The 25,608-nt window shown below is 37.5% G+C and overlaps 1 protein-coding gene across 2 annotated transcripts in view; it reads left to right on the top strand.

Annotated features, from left to right (window-relative positions):
* TLR3 (toll like receptor 3) overlaps positions 1–25,608 on the top strand; it is a 71,896-nt gene that overhangs the window by 21,166 nt on the left and 25,122 nt on the right. The window contains exon 4 of one of the 2 annotated variants that reach the window (XM_072406147.1): positions 3,775–3,829. The exons of the other annotated variant lie outside the window; for it this stretch is intronic. The gene's annotated coding sequence lies outside the window, so the exon portion shown is untranslated. The remainder of the gene's footprint in view (positions 1–3,774; positions 3,830–25,608) is intronic. 2 annotated transcript variants of the gene reach the window in all.

Genomic DNA, 25,608 nt, shown 5'->3' on the forward strand with positions numbered 1-25,608 from the left:
ATAAAAGCTACAAGAAAAAATAGCAATAGTGGAGTGCAAATGATGCAATGTGGTTTCCAGCAATAAACATGACAAACCAGTAAATTCCTGTATACAGGACATAACATCAAATATGGGGAGGGAGGAAAAGGGAAAAGGGGATTCTGAGGCGATTTGCTATATAACAAAAGGAGGGGAGCAAAAAAAGACCATCACATCTGTAATTGAGCAAAATAGTGATCCAATGGCTCCCAGACCTGTTCGAATTTAGTGACAGTGTTCCTGAGCAGGGCAGTAAGGTATTCCATCATTCGGATATCCTGAATGCGGGCGTATAGTTCTTATAAGGATGGAGGGGAGACAGCCTTCCACTTAGTGGAGATCAGGGTACGGGCCGCTACCATGATGTGTGTGGTGAGCTTGGATATGAGCTTGGTAGGACCTGTTAAGGGCAACCCTAGCAGGTGATGTAGAGGATCTAAAGTAGATCGGCATTTGGTCACCTTCTCCAGGAGCTGGTTAACCTTATCCCAGTAACTTTGTATATTAGGGCAGAACCAAAAAATGTGTTCTAGCGTCCCGCGGTAGGACCTACAGCGCCAACAAGTCGGATCAGCCCCTGGGAACAGCCTATGGAGCACGTCTGGGGTGTGATACCACGGGAATAAAATCTTATATAAATTTTCTTTATAAAGAGTACAAATGGAGCTTTTATTTGCTGCCTCCCAGACGGCAGACCACTCCTCCCCATCAAGGGTGTGGCCCAAGACAGTTTCCCCACGTACACATATAAACAAATTTACCAGAGGCCTCCCTTGTTGACACATGAAGAAGATGGTAGATAGAGGAGATAAGGCCCTTAGCATAAGGACCAGCTGCACACAACCTTTCAAAGGGAGTTTTTTGAGAAAAGGTGGGAGATTGCTGAAAAGAGAGGACAAAATGCCTGATTTGTAAGTATGCATAAAAGGAGGTGCGGGGAGGTCATATTTTTCCCGCAACTCCGGGAAGGTAAGTAATCCCAGCTCCAAGAGATGCAAAATATCCTGGATATGAAAAAGCCCTCTCTCTCGCCAGGGTAGCCACATAGATCTGGTAAGGCTGTCGGGTATCAGGGGGGTGTGTATAATAGAGGTAAGTGCAGGGGCGGAAAGGCCATATTTAAGTTTGTGAGCTCTCCATATATTCCTCATAAACACCATCAGTGCGAGTAAATCTCTATCTGTCAGTAGCAGTGTAGAACTCCATAGCATAACATTTGGGTGCAGAGGGGCGAGCCAGGCCTCCTCTATCTCCTGGCAGACACTGGAGGAAAAAAATTTGGTCCATGCGGGCAGAAATCGAAGGTGGGCCGCTATATAGTATTTAATAAGATCCAGGGCCCCTAGGCCACCCAGATCTTTGGGTGTACAAACCACTGTCTTGGACAGTCTATGTCTCCTATATGCCCAAATAAAATTAAAAAAGTCAGCCTGTAGCTTTTTCAGGGTCAAAACCGGAACCCTGACTGGAAGGGTCTCAAATAAATAAAGTAGCTTGGGTAATAGCATCATCTTCACAGATGCTATACGGCCCATAAGAGACAGAGAATACCCCTTCCATTTGTTCAGGTAATTATACATCTCCTGAAACAGCGGGGGAAAGTTACGAGCATACAGTTGGCCATATGTGTCTGTAATTTGAGTGCCCAAATAATAGCACCCAAATTTCTAAAGTTTAAGGGCAAGTTTTGTACCAGTTCTTCATAATTTCGAGCTTTATGGCTACCCAAGAAGTTCCTGACAACCATGACATAGCTGTGCCAGGCAGAAGCTTCAGTATCAGTCATGTAACTTGTGAAGTTCAAATCATTTATCAGTTTCCGAATCTGGGGTCCATCAAAGATTCCTGCTTTTAATTTTTCAGTACTCAATCCAAAGAAGAATCTACAAATGAAGCAATCACCATCCTTGTTCAGAGCTCGAACAAATTGCTTCATTAATCCCAACTTTATGTGTAGTGGAGGGAGAATGATTTTTTTCTCTGTCAACCATTGGCTCGTTAATGATGTTGGCTGCACCTTTTCTCATGTTTTCCCTTGGAGGTCATGTCACTTTTTTCCAATGATCCTGCTTTGCTCTACTATGCCACAAGCAGATGAAACATGAGTACTTTGTGTATCCACTTTGCTGTCAAAGTAGGAAGTTCACCATATTTAAATCAACACATATGGACCATTGGTGTTTATGATAGCAAAGCTTTTGTAAGACCATTTTGATATTTTCATAATCTTTAAGTTATGTTTAGTGACCAATTGCAATTGATGCATAGCAGTTGCCATTATGCAGTAAAGCAGATTTCAAACTCCGAGTGGAACTGTTTATGAAAAGCTGCCAGTCTTCTGCTCTGTATTCTGGTACTCCCATATGGGCTAGTAGTCCAGGATGTTACAACAGTACACAAAGTCTCCATCTTCACTGAAATATGGTAGGAGTGTCACCTCTCTTGTCTTATAATCTGTTATTTTACCTTCTGGTCTGCTAAAAGTTCAGATGTTTGTTTTGACAGACTTGGGTCACGTATTAAGTCATTCAGCTCTTCTAGGGGGAACTGCTGGTTTGATGAAACACTTCCTTCCTATTCACTTCCACTGCTAACTCCTGAATTACCTTCCAATCCCTGTATATCCTCGATGTCAGATACAGGAATATCAGGGAGTGTACTGAACACTGGTATGGGAACATCAGCACCATGCAGCACAGATCGTCTGATTCCAAATCAGGGTACTCCTACTTGTTTTTCTTGTCAGGATTGAAACCTTTTACAGTCACAGCACAAAACTAACAATCATTATGATGATTTTTGGGTTCTCGCCATACCATAGGTACACCAAATTTCAAAATTTTCAGTTTCCCATTTTTCCACTGATGTAGACACTCTACACAAGTTTTGCATACCATATGGGGAGCCAAATACTTATCTTGGTCCCCCAGTTTAATACCAAAATATACAAGATATGCTTGTTTCACAAATTCTGTAATGTTTCTTCTCTGTTTTTGCTGAGATTATTCACCACAAATGTAGCAAATTACATTAGGTTCATTTAAAGAACTTTAAAAACGCAAGATAATTGTTGTGAATAAATTGATATAGTCTATAGACTAAAAGATATATATATTGTGAATACAACTACTAGTGCTAATAGGTTTTCCTTTTTACATTCTATGTTCCTTTCTACACAATCATGTACAGTACAGTATGTGTATACATTTATGGATTACCATTACGATGATGAAGTCATGATTGTGTGATGGCCTAAGTGTGCGATGAAAAGGTCAACATTTTAAAGCAATTGTAACTCAAAGTCACTTGGGACGTTTGACAGGTAAAGATATGAGTGATGTTTAATACTTTGTGCAGGGAGTATGTAGTGCACTATGAGGTTATAAGAAGACACTGATCTATGTACTACACTGCCTCTTACTGTGAACTTAAAATGAACTGCATCCCATACATGTAAAATGTAAAGCATGGTTTAGACAAGGTAGGCAGGGTAGGAAACTATTATATTCCACCAAAGAGAAAACTGTTTTATAAAAATGACTTACATGGTTAAAATAATTGTCACCTGATCGATATAGCTTTCTAAAAGATCAGTTGAAGATTTTTTATATTAAAGGCAGCTCTCAACGTTGGAGTGAATGCATAATAGGTCTTAACATGTAATAATATACGTATTAATGTATTATCCTTTAAGAAATCTTATGAAGTTCTATATCTGCTTTATTATCATAATGGCTGCCATTGTATCCTCAGACTTGTCCAAAGTGGAACTAAATAGTGTGGATGAGCTGTTACCATATTCAAATTGGTAAGTATGCATAGCATAGTCGTATAATAATGACACAAACTTACATTTCTGTAGGTGCCCTGTGAGGATGTCAGGTTCAAAATCCTGTCTTCACTGCATCCTTTAAAGCTGCCATCTTCCCATGGTGATACTATTTGGCCGTTAGATGGCCACACATGTAGGAGTTACATTGTTACCAGCATTGGGTCTGCACATAGAGGGGGTCTCCACATAGGGCTGGTCTCTACACCGCATGGCGCAAGTGCTGTTCAGTTTGTCCAAAAAAGCCACCAGGGGTGAGAGAAGTTTTTTTTGGAATAGAGACATTGCGTGTTCATTCTGTTAAAAACCTTTAGCTTTTGGTGATTTTCCTGAATTTAGTTCCACTTCAGGAGGCTGCTACCAGCTTAGTACAATGGCACATATTTAGTCGTATTACCTGAAAGCACATAAACTCTGAATACATTCCCTCACTTAAACAATTCTTCATACAACAACAATAAAAAGCAGTTAAATAGGCTAAAAAAATAATGAGAATAAAACACTGCAATTTTAACTGATTCATACCATGAAAAAGCTTTAATTATGGCAGCTGGGGATCTCTTCTTCTCACTGCTTTCCCCACTGCACTCCATTCTTGTAACAGACCTGGTCAGACACCAACTTCTCTTTCTGTAGCACTACAAGTATGTAGCTATTACTCATCTATACCGGCATATCATGGCTTCAAAAAGTATCTAGACCCCCTTCACTTTTTTCAAAAATTTTATGTTGTCCACGGACGGTTCCCAACCACCTGAATGAGCATGAGAGGTTTTGCAAAGAAGAATGGCATAAAAAACAAAACAATATAGGTTTACAAATCTTGTGGTATCTTACCCTCAAAAAACTAGAGTCTGTAATTGCTGCCAAAGGTGCTTCAACTAAGTACTAAAAAAACAATATTAATTCCTCTGTAAAAGTGATATTTCAGTTTTTTCCTTTTAATAAATAATACAATTGTCTAAAAGTTTCTTTTTACTTAGTTATTATGGGGTACTAAAGGATTAAAGAAAAAAAAAATGTAAATGATGATCAGACTGCAACATAACAACATTGAAAAAGTGAAGGGCATCTGAATACTTTCTGAAGCCTCTGTATGTTGTTGCAATGTGAGTACTAGAATTTCCAATGAAATGAGTCTTTATTGTTTTAGGAACAAAAGAAAATAAATAAAAAGCATAATATATGGCAGTCTCTGAATATGAAATGACAAAGGAATATCTTAACTTGGAAAAAATATCAGAAAATGACGATAAAATCAGAATGTCCCATCTAAATATCTTCTTGTTGAATTGCACTGAAACCAGTGGATTTTAATGACAGCCAAAACACTAGAAGGGGTCAGCAATGCTGGCCTCAGGTTTCCTTTAATTCCTATGAATATTACATTTCAAAACAGACAACACTGTTGTGCTTGTCAGGATGATATCATACTCTGTGCACTGCCAACACAAGACATATTTCGTTTTATGTTCTGAGAAGGAATCCTGTGACAAGAATTTAGCTTGACAGCTCTAAGTGTTGTGGCAGCACCTTGTTAGAAACACACAGTAATCTGAGGCTTCACACAATTTGCAGATACTGTACCATGAAAAGTACATCAAAGCCATGAAAAAAAAATCCTACAAAAAATGTGCTTTCTTTTTATTAACAATCAGTTTATTAACATCTTTTAACAACTTTTTATTAACATCAGTGCTGAAATAAAATAGGATCACTGTAAAGTAATTAATTGACTCGCTCACTAAAAAGAATTTTAAATTAATGAATAATGCAACAGACTATAACTGAAACAGATCAAATAAAATGAGCCAACTAAAACATATTTGCGATTATCAGGATTTTAATGAACTCTGGCTGCTACCTACCTATCGTGTTCAGCTGGAGGCCTTACATCCCTGATTCTGGTATTCTGTTTCTGGCCTAACGTCCTTTCATTAGGTGCCAACGTGCCTTCTTATGGATTACATAGAAGAAGCAGATTGATGCATGTGTCTAATGAAACAAGGACAGTGTTTACAATCTGTCCATAGCATCATATTAATGTCCGAGGAATAAATCCCCCTCCTATTGTGTGTAAATTCCCCCACCTACTAGATTGTAAGCTCTTCGGGGCAGGGTCCTCTCCTCCCGTATAACTGTGTGTATTAGTCTGTCACTTGCAACCCCTATTTAATATACAGCGCTGCGTAATATGTTGGCGCTATATAAATCCTGTTTATTAATAATATTCATAATAATAATGACTTATTTAGGTGTCTGTGCTTCAGATCATGGTGGATACTATATGTAATACTGCTCCATGTGTAGGATCCTTTTTTAATGTTAATTCACACCTATGTATATGTGTGTTGTAAGGTATTGACATTATTTGTTAATGGCACCCTACTTAATACATAAACCTTCTTCTCAACATGCTGTAACCCAAAAAATAAAGAACATCGACATATTTGCGCATGTTTTTTGGCCAATGGATGAGTAATAAAGACTCAGTGCAACTTTTTTAAATGATGTGTGTAAATACACCCCACGGGTTTATCCACACCATATGCATTGCTTTATTTTCTAGTTAGGGTTATATCAACGTAAGAAAGATCCATTGTTTTCAGTATCTGGGTTATACCAATATTTCAAAGTGATGTAGACGTGCTTTTATGCTTATATATATATATATATATAAATATATATATATATATTTGTTTTATAAGGGTTCAAAACTGTGTTTACAAAGACAGATGTGCAATAGTAAGCATTTAAGAGGGGGAAAAAAACACAAGTTTTGTCAAAATTGTTGTCATCTGTTAAAGGGGTAAAAAAGACTAATTAAAATTGTATCCCACTTCAATACTGGTAATTCAAGAAAACACAATAGGAACTTTATTTATAAAGTTTTCAAAAGTTAGCATCTATTTTGCATACGATTAGAAAATTAGAGACATGTGGTTTTAAATGTAGCACACCAGGCTTGTGCTAAAGGTATGCAAAATAAATGTGTTGCTTTGTTTTCTATAAGCCTATACTACCAATATGTCTTTACTGAAGAACTCCTTGAAAAAAGGTAACATAGGTACAAAGTGCTAGAATATTAAAAACAGCTCACAATTTTAAAAAATGTGACATCCAGAATTAAAGGGGGGAAAGGATAACACACGTCTAGGGTACAAACACAATCAATTAGCCATTTAAAGTGGATCTCTAGGTCAATAAGGAATCTGATTTTCTTAATATTGAAAACAGAACAATAAACAAATTTATTATTATTTGCCAAATAATCACCTAAAAATGACTCAATAGCAGCCTCCTGTAATACCCAGCACATCAAAACTCAAACTGGATAAGGGAAGGTCAGTACTTTGAGACGATGAGGAAACATTGTGATCCGGGGGGAAAGCAATGTGCTTCTCCAATCTCATTGGAGATACTGGAATGTTTTAATTCAATAAAGAGGGGCCACTGGAGCTCACATTTCAAAGAAAGGAATATTAGGTAGATGCTGTAACCTGATATTTCATGGTTATATATGATGATGATAATGAAAAATGGATAGCGAATTGGTAGGTGCAGCAGAATTATATATATTTATATATATAACATCCTATTGACAAATAACGGTACAGTTAACAACAGTTCTAACTCTGGACACATTTAAAATAATGAGCGTTACATAATATGTAAATAACTAAAATAGGACCTGTGTCTTATAAACATGCACAAACAGTTGAAGTAATGTTGATTAGATATCTCCTAGATTGTAAGCTCTTCGGAGCAGGGTCCTCTCCTCCTCCTGTGTCACTGTCTGTATCTTTCTGTCATTTACAACCCCTATTTATTTTATCAGGGTAAATAGCTGGATATGATCACTGGACTACTCAAATAGTGCTACTTTTGAATAGTATTTAATAACTGAAAAAAGAAAAGAAATAAAAGGTGTCATTACCCAAAGAGGGTCTATTAAAAAGCAGTGAATCTGACATTCACCAAAACATTCCCTGTGGAATCAACCAAAGCCATTGAAATACATGACATAAAACACACTAGAGAATGTTTTGGTGAAATGTCGAATTTACTTCTGTATTAATAGACCCTTTACTTATCACATGATACAAATTTTAGGACTATCAGTCAATATCTTAGGCTCAATGCACAAAGCTGAAACATAACTGAATTGGACCTTTATTTTATAGCATAGTGGTGTATGTCTACAAGATAAACCTTGACAGGTAAGAATTGTAAAGTCACTATGCGTACAATTTCCTCCCTTTGTATGAATCTGTTTGAATTACAACCTGCACTTTTACCCACACAGGGGATTATCTTTCTGTTAAGAACAGAATAGGACTTTTATTCTTAAAATTCCTTCTAGAGAAAAAAAAGCACATACAACATTTTGGACTGAAGAGATAAAATCTGAGCTTATGCCAATTCCCACCATCTCCTAAATCAGTGACAGTCCATGTGCCAAATTCTTGTGAAACCCAGAGCAGATTGTTTTTCTCTGCACAGAACACCTTCTGTCCCCAACTCTGTGTAATCTCTTTGGTAATGTGGCTTTTTGTCACACAAGCCAAGTCATTCTGTATGTAACTGAAAGCCATCAGAACACAATAGTGCTGAAAGGCAAATACAAAATCCAAGATTCCACCATTATTACTGATCTGGGCGGATCTAGTAACTGAAAATCAGCACACACCTGGACACAGCAGCCTAATAACTTTTCTAATGTTCAGTCACAATGCATGTAACATGTAGGATACACCGAAAAAATCAACCAAACAGTGTCCACATTACTAAAAAAAAATATATAAGAATACCATATATTTATAATCTATTATAAATAGTACTTACCTGGAACATCGATTTCTGTAAAAAAAAAAAAAAAAAAAAAAGTTGGTATAATGGACTACCCTTTGCACTTATATTGTCGTTCTGTCAATGTTTCCCATGTAACATGGCCATAGATATTAGATACATGTTGTAGATAGACTGGGTGAGAACGCATGGTCTATTGTTCAGTTTCAGACACTGCCAGCCAAGGCTTGTTGGGGAAATGCAATTGAACTTGCTGACCTGGGTGGACATTCTGCCTCATATGGTAAATTGGCTACGCTATGATACTTGTGAGCTTGCCAGGCACAGGTAATGCTAAGAGTAGTGGAAATGTTGATGCATTTCTAACTGCCATCAGATGTCTATGGGCACCCTTGTTTTTTCTGTTTCTCTTTGTTAGTATGACCATGAGTATACAAGACAAAAGAATGGAATTCAGAATATTTTTTTCCATCTCTGCTCCCATATATCATACATAGCACAACCTTGCTGTCTGTTCCTCCCTGGCAGCCATCAGTTAATTGGCTAATTGGACTTTACTTGAGTATTGGTTGTTAGGGGCAGTTCTGTCTTTGACATACTCAAGCCAATGAAAATGTTGAGCTTTAGGTTTGATTTAGTAAGGAGCATGAAAGACCACTGCAGAGAGACTGCTGCTTTAACCCAGATAGCTTTCAGCCATAAAAGTCCCATTCTGTAGGCTATAGAACATCTTTTGTTGAAAGGCACTTAAAATGTATTTAGGTGATTATGAAGTTTATGAAGGTTCAGTTTGGCTTTACCTACCTAACGCATAGCACAAACTTTATTTTATTTATTATAAATCCCCATTACTAAAGTGTGAACTAAAAAACCTATGGAAAAAAAAAACAGCTTATAGCTTTAGAAAATGTTCTCATGCATTTGTGCACGTTGTTTTTTTCATGTAATGTTTTTACAAGTAATTTCCTAGGATAATGGACCTTTATAACCATTTGAAACAGCAAACATTTAGGCAAAGGTTGGGACCACTGAACCAAGCTAAAAGTGGATTCCATGAATATTTCCAGCACACAGCCTGTTTCAAGCTTTTATTAAGGTATTCTTGCAGCTGAAATGCAGCCTGCCATGTGAGATTCTAGACACTGAACTGTGGTTTAGTACAGAATTACAAAGTGATTTGAGAACAGCTTTTTGGGCCACACACAGCGGTATAAAGAGAGCTTATTGTGCTAACTTAGAAGAGAAAAAAGCACAGCACACATTACTAATTCGACAAACTGCAATTTTCTTAGAAAATGGAAATAAAAAAGAGGGGTAATTTACAAATACTGTAATTTGATGCTGAAATGATATTACTGTGTTCTAGATAGTGCAATTTTGTGTCTAATTTTATCATACACGATTTATACATTACCTATAACTATAGCTTGCTGTTGTTTTCAGACAATGCTCAGAGGTGGTAAACAGCGGTAGGGAAATAAAATATGTATGCTACAAATGTATGTTTCACCCACAGTCTTCTAAATGGAAACCCTGTGAATCCATTGTATATGTGGTGTGCCTCATGTAGCTGAATTGTATCCCACTGGTGGCTACCGCCAAATTACAATAAATATGCAGCAACTGGGGAAAAAGATCTGTATTTTATCAATGGCTGTAACTTTAGTATGAAATAGCTATATTTAAAGCGGACCTATCATCACATTTTCAACATTATGTTAAAGGATGGCTTTCCCTTTTACAAAATGAAAAACAATATTTATCTTTGTTTATTTTTTATACTTTTTTCACAGACTCCCCACCCCTTGTCTTTACTGCTACGACGGTAAGGAATAAGGGGAAACCCAAAGCCTCTCGGGATACTTACGTCACATGACACAGGAGGCTGCTTCTTCTGCCCATGCCTAAGATCGGGCATGTGTCATCAGGTTTTCCTGAAATATTGAGATTGGCTAGTTTACATTAGGAGAAATACACATCACCTGATTTTGGCATCTGCACAGTGTGCAATTGGGTGATATCAACAACCTGGAAGAAAAATGATGATGGAATGGGGTATAATGGTGAACCCTGGAAAGCAGACAGAGCCAAGACAATTGGGATAGCTGGGAGCAGTATGTACGTGATCGAGGGCTTTTCATTTAACTGATATTTTATAAATGCTCTTATTTTAAATCAAGCTTTATTTTTAAAATACCAGCTCCTTATCTAATAACATTTTATATCTGATGCTGGTTGGTATTCCCATTTCTAATTTACTGCAAGACTGAATGCTAGCCAGTGCTTAATTCATTAAAATTTTTTAATTAATTACTTTCATGCCATGCTGCTCCTGATGACTACAAGCATAATTTTTTAGCATGTATAAGTTTTTGAGCATACCATGAGTGGAGTGGTATTTCATGTACTGTACTATTTTTGTGTTGCTACAGTCTTAGCGCTGGACAGTCAGGTTTTTATTGTTGGTAGAGCCCCACTAGGAAGCTATGCACTCACATAGTACTGTCTTAACAGGCCACTGTCTTCATAGCTAAATTCCATGGAAATAAAAATATCATGCATGTAAATCTTTAGAATATTTACTAAATCCCTTACAATCAAGATTTGGAAATAAGTTCAATAATTCATAGAATAATGGATTGTGCAAGGTTCCAGATATCCAGTAATCCGTACATTGTGCTGCTGAAAATATGTTCAAGGAATCACTGAGCTATAAAATATAGATAAAAAAATGTCATTAAACTGTGTCACTACCCAGGGGGCAAAAGACAATTAAACGTGATGGCTTTTTCACCAAGAGCTATAAAATATCACTTCATATTTTTTGCTGATCCCTTCTGAGATTATAATTGAAGAGCTCCATTTAATTTGTGAAATGGGGAGACCAAGACATTAAAGTTTATACTATTAAACTGCAACTGATCTGGTAACCCAATGGACACTTATAATACATTAGGTGATAGAGAGGATTATTAGAAATAGAAATAAAAAACATCAAAAGAACCCATGTATTCATTTTCTAAGTAGTATGGAGTAGATATTTGTAGTCATTTTATGTGTTTGTGCCTGCTAGTGTTTGCAGTCATTTGCTGGATTAATTGATTCAAGTAGGGTATGGTAGATATTTATCCCCAATGGTATAAATGTTTATGTATGACAGAAGAGAGGTAAAATATTTGAGGTGCTTCCTGGCTCATGGTTTTCCCTTCTAGTTTTCTGCCAGGTAAGGATGACAAGAATTCAATAAGATTTTCAGTGAAATTTGGTGGTTGCACTATTGTTAGGTCACAGAGATCAGGCTAGGACCACATTAATTATGATGTATTCTGGGTGATATTATTAACTAAATTTTGTTTTAGCTTTTAAATATATACTTAAATTTGGAAATTGTCATGCTTGGGGAGACAGGACCACTAGGGCAGCTTGCACGAAGGTGGTGTAAGCCCTGAGAAGGGCCAAGGCGCAGAGTCTAAGCAGTAACCAGGTTTTCTCCAGAGCCTCTAGTGGTGAGGATGTTGCGCTGCTAGTTACTGGTCTTTGGGCACCCCAGGGTGGGCAGGAAGATACACAGTACCAAATCACTAAGCAGAAGAATTGTCAAGGTAATCAGGGACACAGGGGCCACTGTGGGCACAGGGAACACAAGAGACACTGGAAGCAACTAGACGCACAGGTGACACGGGGATAACCACAGACAGAAAGGAACACTGGAACAGCACAAGGGAAAAGGCTGGTAAACAACAGACAGGGAAACAAGGGGTTAACACAGGCGCTGTACAGAGGAAACACTGTATTAACCAACAGGTGTTGAGGAAATGGTCAGCAGAGCAAGGGGGCTCGGCACTAGTGGAGACACATTGCACGAATGCTGAGTGCTGTGTCTGAGCTAGCTAAATAGCCAGGGATGATTAAGAGGCTATTTCCTGATTGGCCAGTGTGGTTTGGGCGACACTCATAAAGTTTGGGAATGCAGCTATGCCCAGATTTAGAACTGCCCGCATGCGCAGGAGAGAGGCACCTGCACTTTAGTGAGGAAGAGGTACTTTCACTGTTCAGACCTTTTTACCAATTTAAGTGGGTTTCAGGGCTTTGTCGTAATTTCACAGGTTTGCTATAAAATAATTTAGAAAAGCCTGACACCCCTGATACTTGCCAGGCAGAAAAAGAGATGGAAAACTCCGAAATGTGGGGGTACAGCTGATTGTTAGGACCTAACATAGGTAATATGTGACTGCAGTTTAACCACAACATCAACTAGACATTGCAGAGAAAATTGTAACTTAAGGATATACTATTTATGTTTACAGGTACTATAAAAGAAGATTTAGGTGATTTGCTTAGGTGTTAAATAAGATGTAAATAATAAACAACAATATTTAAAGTGCACATTTAGCCTTTAGATTCAATGGCCAATTTCAATCCTGAAAGTTAACATGATTGGGCTGAATTACTGTCTTTCCCAATCTTAATTAGCCAATAAGCTAGATACTGGAATTATTTCAATTGTAAATCCATTTCTACATTTAAAAATGAAATTTTTCTAATCTAATTGATGGACATCTAGTGCAGTTTTCACAAATATTCAATAACATTAGCACCGCAATAAAGGCAAAGCCTCAAACAAAGGCTTCCACTTAAATAAAGCTATTTATTAAATGATCACAAACCAAAGCTGTACAATTTAAACAACCCATCTCCATTACATCTCCAAGGCGGAAAAAACTGTAATTCCCAAAACACAAACGTCTGAGACAGAACATAGATCTGACCCAGTAGGCGCTATCACTCATTTCCTAGCTGTTCGATGTGTGAAATCCCAAGTTGAGGTACTAGCAGAAGTAATCCCATTTAGTGGTTTGTTGCAGACCATTTATAGTCTCACTTATTAGTGTAATTTTTTCCTTTAGAACACAATAGCTTTTGTTTCAGAACTGGCAGAATGGAAAACCACAAGGCTAAGTATGCAGAGCTTCTGTGTTAATTTAGGGGAAAAAATTGCTACAGGAAAGAAACCTTCCTCTAATACCACATTCCTGAGCTGAGTGTAATACAAGGATCTTATATTAATTAGATTAGAATGGATTAAATTTATTTGAATTAGCAAAATACAGGAAATTTCTTAGCTAAGCAAATCAGATCTGCATTTTTTATTACACCGATTGTTACTTGTCACACCATTCCCGGCAGCATTAAAGAAGAACTAAACCCTTAAAATGGGATTATAGGATATGATTTCAGAAATAAGACCTGTAGCAAATGTATTATATATATATATATATATATATATATATATATATTTTTTTAGCGCTAGATATTATGCAGCACTTAGCAAAGTCTTTAGCTTACATATTCTTCACAGATAGTAGCCTGATGAGATTCAAACCTAAGAACTAAGTTCTGCAAGGCAAGAGCAGTAGCCACCAATTCTATCATTCAGTCCTTTTGAAGAGAATTGTTTAAGGATACAGATCAGAAAATCACCAAGAACATGGTGACCCACTTACTGTTTACTCTTTAGTCCCTTACCTGCTGTAACTTTTTTGTCCACTGAATTTAAGGTCCCATTGCAATTGACTTTTTATAAATGCATCTCTCTTCTGAAAATTGTCTGAAAACCTCTGGGATCCATAGAGTTCAGAAGTAGTTAAGGAGTTGGGATTTAATTCCATTGGTGCTTTAATCAGATGACTAGTAAGCTCATGTATTTAACCCTGTTGCAGATCTTCACTTACATCCTCTATGGTGGAAACCATGTCACTACAACATAAAGTGAGGGTAAATCACTCACTAGGAGTTCTAGTTCTAGTTTTAGATAGTTGGAAGTGGTACAGAGTAGTTGATCTGGGAGAACAGTTAATAGAATATTAGGAATGTGCCATGTAGAATGAACTGGGTATAGGTAACTGTGACTCAAAGATGAACTCAAGGCAATGTCAAAAATATCCTTGCAGAGGGCTATCCCCACACTGCAAGGGTTAGATGCAGGTCTACATCTACAGTACCAAAAAAACACTTTTACTTACCTTATTTCTTGCTTTCCCGATGCTAGCACATTTTCTCTTCTTTCTGATGGACATGCAGGACTTTGTAAGGCTGCATTGTATGTGTTGATATTAGAGAGCTGCAAATGGCCAGGATATACCAGTATTTGTATTAGGAAGAAGCCCAAAACAAAATTATAATTGTGCCTTTTTACTGGCACCTTAGGCAAAAACCTTTTTGTTTGTAATGAAATTCAGTGGGTTTGGAGTGGTGGTGATAAACCCCTCTGCCAAGTAACAGGCCTTCTGACAGGTTCTCTTTAACACACACGCAGATTATATCCAGACTTAGAAATAGTTCACAAAAGCTTCAAAGTAAATAAAACTATTCTAATTCTGTTACAATATTTAATATAGGTCTTATACATTTTTCTCGTACTTTTTAAGCCCTCTTCTTTACTTTATAAGGGCTGCCTGTAGCACTTTTGTCAATCATTTTTTTTAAGAATTCAGTCCACTTTTCAAGGTATGCATATCAGGAGTAATACATTTTAGAAATCAGCACTAGGCTATCTTCAGCAAGTGTTGCATTATTCATGTGACATGACTAATATTATTTTCCCCAGGTTCCATGCTCAGGAAGCAAACCTTAGACAAGATAAAAAAGCTACTGTAAGAATAGCAGCGTGGTAGCTCAATAGAGATATGACTCCATCTGTTTAACACAGTCAGTGCTGGTCAGGTGACATGTATTTCTAGACACGGCAGATGGGCATAGAAGGATATATTGAGATTATAAAAACTCTAGACCACACAGTTAAATAAGTTTGCCTAATCCATTTAAAAGGGTATTTACTTCACTCAACAGTTGTTACATATATCTTACCAGATGAAAACCACATGCTTGCTTAACATTCATTATTTAGTTGTTATGTAGATAAAAGCAAATACTTTTACCAATGATAGCCTATTATCAAAACATTGTTACTGCTCTGTGATATTCTTTTCTACATCATTACTGATTTTTAACATATTAATTGGAGCTTTAGAGATCACAATATCCATTCTCCCACAACCCATGAAGAACCGCAACTAAATAGCTCTACTCAGAAATAACAAATAACAAATAGTGGGAACAATAACAAAGAGACATCACACAAGGACAAACAAAAAGGGGGCCTCATCCACATTTTAGGTATTAACTACCAGTCAGGAAGTAAGGGGAACTCTCCAACAGCACCACCGACAGAATAGAAAATGCAATCCATTGTTACTGTAGGGCTGTGCACTACAGCAAAAAGCAGGGGTGCCTAAACAGTATTGAATATTGGAAATGATTTGAAGGGTTACCATTAAAAAAAATCCATGTAAAATATCTATTGCACAAATTTGCCACAGTCCTCGAGAGACATTGCACTTACAGACCCCTTAGTGACAGATCCTCAGTGCAGACCTCAGTCAGAACCCAGTGTCATACCCCCCTCATTGACAGTCCCTTCTGTGCCGACCTTAGTGTTAGATCCCCAGTGCAGACTTTAGTTACAGACCCCCAGTGCAGACCTCAGTTACAGACCCTCCAGTGACAGACCACCAGTGAGGACCTCTGTACTAAGCCTTAGTACAGAGGTCTTCAGTGGGGCACCACTAACGCAGACCCCCCAATGCAGATCTCAGTAACAGGATTTTCACTGTTAGGCTTCCAGTGTAGATTGCCAGTGTAGACCTCAGTAACAGGTCACTCTGTGACAGGCTTCCAATGCATCCCTCAGTGATATTCTCCTCCCCCCAGTGTAGACCTCAATGAAATACCTTCTAATTAACAGACCTTTTTTTGACAAACCACCTATTCAGACCTCATTGTCAGACATTGACAGACCCTTAAGTGCAGACCATATTGTTAGACCCACAGTGCAGATCTTTGGCTAGGTACACACGTGCAATTGTTCTCGCCCGATAATTGGCTCAGGACCGATACCGGACGAGAATCTTACGTGTGTACAGCGCTCGTCATACATCATCCGAACGACCGCCCTGGCGGATCCACAGACGATGGATGACAAACGATCATAATAGAAGTGAAGGGAGAGAAAGCACAGCGGGGTGCTGCTCTGTCGTTCCCCCCCTCCCCTCTCCATAGAGCAGAACGAACGGTAATGTATGTACAGCACTCGTTCATGCATCGTGCAGTCTTTAGTCGTTGGAAAGGATCATGAAAGATCCTTTCCAACGACAATTTTTGCAGGTGTGTACAAAGCCTTAGATAGACCCCCAGTTACAGACCCTATAGCGACAAACCTCCAGTGCAGACCTATGACCAAATGAGGACAGAATGATTTTTCAGCACAACTTTTCAAACATCCTGCCACTGCTCACTGCCAAGGACCTAAAAGTGTGAGCTTCACCTGTAGAGGTAAGACCAATGACACCTGAATCCATGTATTACATTATATTTATGTTTAAGTGAAGAATAAAGACTTAGATTAGACAAGACTTTCTGGACCCATGAGGAAACCCTTGAAATAATTTTCAGAATTTTAGGGAACCCCTTCTATAATTACCATACCCACAAGTCAGAATACATTAGCATTGTGTTTAGTGGGAAGAATGCCACTTCAGCTCATTGAGAAGAATGTTAGCCTGACCTAAAAGTCAGAAATTTCTTATTGCTCAAGGAATCCCCAGCAACCTCTGGAGAAACCCTAAAATTTCAGGGAACTCTGGTTGAGAAACCCTGGATTAGACTTTTTGTGATAATTTGTGGTATTTGGTATTTACCCAAAAACTACCAAGGTGATTGTGAGGTCCACATGAGTATACCTTAATTGTTAATGTGGAGCATGAACTAATTTTATGCCAGTACTGTCATTGAGAACACCATTTTGTGCTTAAAATGTGAACTAAATAATGTCATATTTATTTCATTGGCACTAGTGGTTGATACCACCATACTTTCTTCAGATTCCAGGTGTATGTTACATTACAGCAAACATGATGCTTAGGCACTACTAATTTGCATTGGGTCCAACATGTCTGAGGCACCCCATGGCTTTTACTTCTGTCAGACATTGAAAGCATTTTGAACAATTGCTATCATTGTGTTCACTGTCCTATGTCTGAAAGTGTCTTTGGCAAAAACATTTTCTATATTCATTAAGACTAGATGCCTGGCTGCATATTAAGTGTGTCCACTGTTTCGCTGAATACTAAAGATGCATTAGTAATAGTCAGTTGCTTTATTTTTGCTGCATGAACTGATAAATTAATTTTTTTTTTACAAACTGTGGAATTCCTGCTAAAAATGTCTTACAGAAATATGTAATTCCTTTTTTCTTGTTCTTTTTTTTCCATTTACTGCTTATTCAAGAAAATACTGTTCTATAAAGGATTACTTTCCTAGGGTTGTTCCAGCATAAAAATGTCTGCAGTATCTTGGGACAAGCTCTATAAATGGTGCAATCTAGCAATGTGTGAAAATAGATGTTGGGCCATACTGTGATTTACCAGTGAGCACATTTCTCTTGTATTACATGAGTGAGGCAGATTGCTGCATTATGAAAGCACTGTATACCATTCATCACGACTGTCTGTGGCATTTCACCATTCAGTGGGGAGGAATGGATTTTCTTAGATAGATGACACAGATGGTGTACCATACCTATTGCATGGTATACCTTAAATGCCAGTATAGTAAATAGATATACAACATAAAATATTTAGAAATGATTTCTTTACATACTGGTTTCAGCAACAGTTGGATGTGAGTGCTGTCTACAAGTCAATATAACACATATTCCTTCATCACTTAGTTGCTCAACCACACAGATCCCTAACCTCACCTGGTCTCCATCCCTCTTTCAAATCCACCTATCACAATATACTTCCCTAAGCCATCCTAAGTCCATCAAGTTCAACCACTAGGGAAATAAACATATTAGCATATCCCAGATAAAACCATTATACAAAGTCCATCCAGAGGAAGGCAAAAAAAAAGCCAACAATTTGTTCCAACTGGGAAAAAAATTCCTACCTGATCCCGTGTGGCAATCGGATGTTCTGTGTATCAATGGTCCCATTCCTTTGAAACTTTTATACCCAGTTATATTCTGTGCTTCTAAAAAAGCAACCAGCTTTTTCTCAATTCAAGCAATTCTCTATCCCAGTGGTCCCCAATGTTTTGGACGTCATGGACACTAAAGTTACAGACTCCGGATCGCGCATGCACAGGGAGCCGTTTATCACTCAAAGGGGAATAAACTCCCCCCAAAGTGACGTCATGATGCCAGAACCCACCCACTCCAGAGACACAACCTGCGAACCGCCCTGAGCCTGCGATCCTTAGGGGAGACATGGTCCGCAGCTCTGGCCAGTGGGGGGTGCAGTGCCCAGAGCTGCAGGCCACCAAAATGTTCTCAAGGACCACGGGTTGGGGACTGCTGCTCTAACCCCTTCTTTCCCATAAAATTCCTAATCACCTTGTTATGCAGCCCTCTTCCTATTTGTTTTCCATTCCCCATTTGCTCCAGGCTTTCCTGGAGCAAATGGGCAAAGTGCAATAGAGTCAGTAAGCAGGTGGGTTGTTGGTGTTTTTAAGGGCACAATTGACTTTAAATTACCCCCCGGATATTACAGAAATAACTAATGACGATAAAAAAATAAAGCTATGTGATCCATGTTATCCATAACGTACGTGGTCTATCCATGTTACTGCCTGCATGCTGATAAATGGCTTGGATGATCAATATATCCATTCATAACCAGAGTTAAGACGGTAATGAAATGGTTTTGCAATTACCATGTCTTGGCTCATATGGCTTTGATGAAAAACAAAATAATTTATCTCCAGCTCAAAACTAACTCATAACTAGAACTTTCAATAAAAAAGCAGTAATAGGGATTGCAGAAGATTGCAGATACTAAATATACAGCACAGAATAAACTTGGCCAACAGCAGAGAACTAGAAATGATGTTTTTAAGTGTGTTGCGCCACCTAGTGTATTCTATGGAAAAAGCAATCACTTTCAAAGTGTTCAGTTTTTATTTGCAGTATGAACATAAGTATTCCAAAAATAATAATGATAATAATGATATTACCTATTGTAACTGTAGAAATGCATTTTTTTTATTTTTCATGTATTTTACAATTCATTTTAAAAATGTATTTTTTAAATACATATTTTACTTTTATATGTTTATTTACAGGGCTGGGTTAAGGGGTAGGCATAAAATACTGTCACATTTAGCAGGAGTAGGAGAGAGTTTTCTTTTACTCCTGCCTGTGTTATTGGGGTGGTACCTGTTGGTACTGGTGGTTACCTGTTCTTTCTACTACGGGAACCAGAACAACTATTAGTGGCAATGTGGCCCCTTGCCTTGAATCGTGTAATTTAATTATACAGCAGTTGCAAGGCCATGTCAAACAATGCTACAGTATTATTGTTCGCCTGAAATTGTTACTTTCTAAACCTACTACTTATCTTGGCTTCCTAACCTTTTGCTATGTACTCATGCCTGAGCCTGCTCTACCTTTTTCACCTCATTCTACTTCTCTATTTGTACATAGGTAGGTAGTTTTTCCTTTATATTTTTGTTTGATTGCGTGTGAATTATTATCTTTAAATATTAGACCCTGTGTTTCTAATAAATTGTTTAAGTCTGGCTTCTTCTGTGTAGTTTATGATTGTAAAAAGAATACAGAGAAAGCTTTTTTTTGGGTAAAACAAAAATATATTGTTGTGATAAATTACCAAGAGTAACAATGAGTAACAAATACAATGGTTACTAGTGGTCTATCCCATTAAGGCTTCATGGGATAAATAGACCAGTTACCTAAACATATAGGGTTCCTGGCTAAATATATGAAAATTAAATGTTTAAAAAATTAAAGTTTAAATGTCTCTGGTCCCAACGCGTTAAAGCAGACTGCATAATGGAATGAAATAAGATATTTCAAAGTTCAAATCAAACATATTGAATCAAAATATAACATAGTATAATAAAATTACAATAAATTATAACTGATATCAAAACATCAAATTCAAATAGTACAAAATTCAGAAATAGACAACATCAACTTAAGAGGTATGATGCGGAAGGTTTAACAAATCAAACATTAATTTAGATCACATGTGCATGTATACATTATGAGACTAGTTGTGATCACCAAATATGCTTGGTAGTTTGCTTGTACCTTTTAGGTAATGGAGTAAAGTTAAACATATGTTGATTGATAATAAATATATGTGTTAAACGTATATACTGAGTATGTTTCAAATTGTTAAGAGGGATGTAAGGAATGTATGCTGGGATGAAAACGTATGCTGATATAAGATAAAAATGTTTGGAGTGTTCTTATTCTTGTGTATGTGGTCGTACGTCATGTTACAAAAAAGAAGAAAAGAGCACTCACTAGATAACAGAAGAAATTAGTTTATACTATGCTTTGCATGGAAAAGATCCAGGGATAAGCTAACAAAATATATATTAATATCAAAATGTGTAAAAATGAAATTTATTATGGTTGTTTAGGAGATTAAATAGGTAGTGAGAAAGGGAGGGAAAAGGAAAATTTAGCCTGGGTTGTGTGCATTAAATATAATACTGATTCATATAAGTGCTGATTTTAGAAAGAAAGAGCAAGTAGATTGTGCTAGTAATTAAAATAGGTGTTGCTAACTTACAATATACTTCACTCTAAAAGTTGTTTAGAGAAGTATGTCAGATTTATTACTCGAGGAGGTATAGTAAAAGGCTTTTGTGTGAAACAATATCAGGAATGTATTGATTGCTTGTTGTCAGGGCTATATTGGGAATAGATAGTAAAAGTTCATAAAAGAGCAAGAATTGAAATTATGAATCAAAAGTATAAAGAATAAGAGGAATTTACTTGTATACCTCCTGGATATCAGTAGAATCAATGTTCAGGGATTGTATGCAGAGCATATACAGGTCTTTGCATCTTACTCTGCTACCTTTTTCTGCTGGTACTATAGTGCTCATGTGGAGCAGGAGATCACCTCCAACAGAGCATAAAAGCAGTACAGAAGTTCCTGCATGTGCAAGAAGTCATTTGTCATGGCATATACCCAATTTGTACACGCATTCTTCCCAGCTGTCCCAGATTTGGAGAGAATGACCCTTTTCCAGATTCAGGTTTTTGTATCTTCTTTCTTAGTTTGCACTTAAACTTTTATTCAGCCACTAAGCTAATATAAAGGAAAATAAGTTGTGAAAAAAGCATTTGTGGGTTTTACCAATCATTTTTGTCCTTATTTTTTGAAAGACAGAATGGGAAAGTGGCAGGGCTGTCGTATTTGCCAACATACTTTGTGCTAAAAAGTTTCCCTCTTGCCTATCTCCAAAAAGTGGTATGGTACAAGCAGCACACATAGAGAACAGTGATATTTCCATAAAAGTTCTGAACAGGCAGCAAATAATGTAAATGAATAAAATGTATGTTAAACTTTGTCTGTCTTTACTTCTATCCTGATCTCAGGTTAAGTTCTGATTAATGGTTTTTCCATGCTGTACTGCTGTGGATAACCACATTTAGCTGCCCCTAAAAACGTATAACATTTTGGTATACCATCCCTGTAAGGTTACCAAAATTCCCCTCTCATCTCTCACCATTGTGTTTGAGATGCAGTGTGGAAATATGTACCCTTTATTTTATTTTTTGGAAGTGCAAGAATATACCGTAACTAGTGTTTTAGAATCCGTTTCAAATTGAATTTCGGAACCTAAAGGGTCTATTACCAAACCAATTCAAGCACTAACCCTCCTAAGTTTGGGTTTAGAGACTTTTCCTCCCAATTTACAGGTTTTAGTCTGATATGTCCTCTTTGCAGCTAGGTTCACACTCACTAGTTTGTGGAAATCCCAACAATTCCCCTGACCCTCCCTGATGTGCTTTTTACAGCAAAGTGCATTCACAATGTAGATATGAAAAAATGCCACTCTAAACTCCTCTCATAGAACCAAATTCTAAAACAAACTTGGTATTTAAGGTTGCAGCAGCATTATAGATCCATGACCTCATAAGTATTAGTTCTAGTTTATAATTTATAGGTAGCACTAAGGTACACTCTCCCAAAAACACAAAACCAGGATCATTCCCTACATCTTCATTCCCTATTCAATTGTTCTTTCCCCACAATTGCACACCAATGTGCAATAACTTATTTTGGTATCATAGGTTATTTGACAGTTATCTTGATCTTCTGGCAGTTTTGTAAACCTTATTAGTTAACTGTGTTCTCTGTACAATAATTTTCTGTATTTTTGCCTTTTACTTTTATTTTATTGTTACAAACTCTAATAACATTTTTTAAAAATGGTTTGGTTCGTTCATTCTCCCGTTTTGTCATAGGTGTTTGTTTGTGGTAGCATTGCTGTACATTTTTCCAGATTCTAAATGCAGCATCCAAAAGTGGCTAATCAATCTAACTGCTTACAAGAATTCCTTACAGGAATGTAATGCTTTTTAGCAGGGGTCTCCAAACTTTTTGCAAAGAGATTGGGTGAGGTGAAAATATGTGGGGGCCGACCATTCAGCAGTACTCAGGGTTAGTGTGGGGAGGGTCCCACACAGCACACGCCTACCAGGGTGACGTGAGGGATTCCACGTGCACGGAGTCTGGTGTCAGTGGGGGCTCTGTGCAGAGAACGTTCTTGGAATCAGAGTGGGCGTGGTCAGTGCGGGTCTCGCACAGCTCACGCCAACTATAATGACATGGGGGATTTCTGGTGCACACATGGCTACTCCCATCCTGCCGATTATGCCCGCCGAGTAGCTGGACGATAATTGCAAGACGGTTGATTAACTCTAATGAAATATAAAATAGCTTTTTTGGTTGCAATTGGCCCCCAGGATGGACTTTGGACATGCCTGCTTTATAGAATAAAATATTGATGCCTGTTACAGCTCCTGAGTGCATATTGGCAACCACTTGGTCCCCAGGAACAGTAACTGCAAGTCTTCTAATCCTGTCCTGTTTACAATGTTTTTCCAGACAGAAAGTGAGGGGAACTCTTCAACAACAACAACAACAACACATGCAGGATACAGTCTTTTAAAGCTTTATTTTGTTAATTTAGAAATAAAGCATTTTTTTTAAGCTCTAAAAATCATAGAGATTCATTCATCATCATAATTTATCATTTCACTGTTACGTCTTTGCTTTAAGAATAAAATTAATTACCAGCAGACCTATTTTTCATTGTTTGCTTATCTTTATTCTATGCCCCTTTTTATCTTATTCTGTATTCAGTCACACACACACAGCTCACAGTCCTATGCACTGCCACTTTATTCCACACGATGGAGCTGTAGAAGTTAAATCATACATCAAGATATGTTCTACTTACACAGTGTATGAATATTTTCCATATTGGACTAGTTAATCTGTTTCTATTTTACAGGTAAGGATGGAGGTCTGGGGGATTAAATTTTAAATCACAGCTAAACATGGTGTGTGGTGCACCAATACTTTGGCAACAAGCAGGGAAAAGGTGCTAGAGTGCAGTGGTGGTCAGTGCAATAATGCTTGGGTGGAGTGGTGGTCAGTGCTGTAAAGAAATGCATTTTGGTGCAGTGCTTGTCATTGGGAAAGCAGAGAAGTGTGTATAGTAAAGTGGTGATCAGAAGTATGTTGTATGCATAGCTACAGAGGCATTAATTGGAGAAGTGCATGTTGGTAAAGTGGAAAAGTGTGTGGGTGCAGTTGAGAGGTAAGTGGGTGCAGTAGTGGTCAGTGGGGAAGTGTGTGGGTGCAGTTGAGAATTATGTGGGTAAAGTGGTGGTCAGTAAAGAATTGGGTAGGTGCAGTGGTGATCAGTAGAGAAGTGCATGGGTGCAGTGGTGGTCATTTTGGTGCAGTTGTGGTCATTGGGAAAGCATGTATGAGTGCAATGACAGTGAGCAGTGTGTAAGGTAAAGTGGTTGTCAGAAGTATGTTGTATGCATAGTTATAGTGTGGGGATGCAGTAGTTGTCAGTGGAGAAGTGTGTGGGTGCAGTTGTGGTTTGAGTTTTTTTTCAATTGATAGTGGCTTGGAGAACTAGGAACACACCTAGCTGCACATTTAAAATTCCCTGATGCACAGGTAATTAACATTCTCATTATACATTTGGACTTGGAATGTTGTACAATACATTAGTTACAATATTTCGTGTCTTTCGTATCTTTCTGGCATTTAGTTTTAAACTCAGTGAGACAGATGCATTTGTAGCCAGCCAGAAGTGTAAGTTCTATGTCCTTTGGCCATCAGGCTATCCTCAAATGAGCAATAAACAATGAAACTGCCATATGGTTTCCTCATAAAGCTAATATGCAAACCAACGTAATACAGCTGGAAATAACCATAAACAGGATTTTCAATCATGCTCAGTTTAAAGCTATCGGACATGGTATGCATCGATTTACTTCACTGTACATCTACAAGTTTATGTATTAAATGTGGGCACACAGAACCATTTGTAATAAAGAAAAAAATTGTGGTTGCAATATGCAGCTAAAATTTGGGCTAAGTACTCCATTACTTTCAAATAGGATCAGGATTTAAGGGTAGGTCTGGAACTGATTACTAGCTGATATTTCAGTTCAGTTCTTAAAAGAATACATTGATACACACAGATTTATTCATATCATATCACTAGCTAACTTCCAATGTAACATCTTTAACCTCCTTGGCTTTGCCAAAAATATTTTATTTCCAATCCACTACAACAATATAGATTAAATTGTATTTTGAAAAAATCTTTTTAATTGAGCATGCAAAATAAAACAGTACAAGACTAAATAAAGATAAAATGTAGTACAACATCTATTATTATTATTATTAATAATAATAATAATAATAATAACAGGATTTATATAGTGCCAACATATTACGCAATGCTGTACATTACATAGGGATTGCAAATGACAGACTAATACAGACGGTGATACAGGAGGAGAGGACCCTGCCCCG

The sequence above is a fragment of the Pyxicephalus adspersus genome, chromosome 3 (genome assembly GCF_032062135.1).
Source record: "Pyxicephalus adspersus chromosome 3, UCB_Pads_2.0, whole genome shotgun sequence".
Classification (NCBI taxonomy): domain Eukaryota; kingdom Metazoa; phylum Chordata; class Amphibia; order Anura; family Pyxicephalidae; genus Pyxicephalus; species Pyxicephalus adspersus.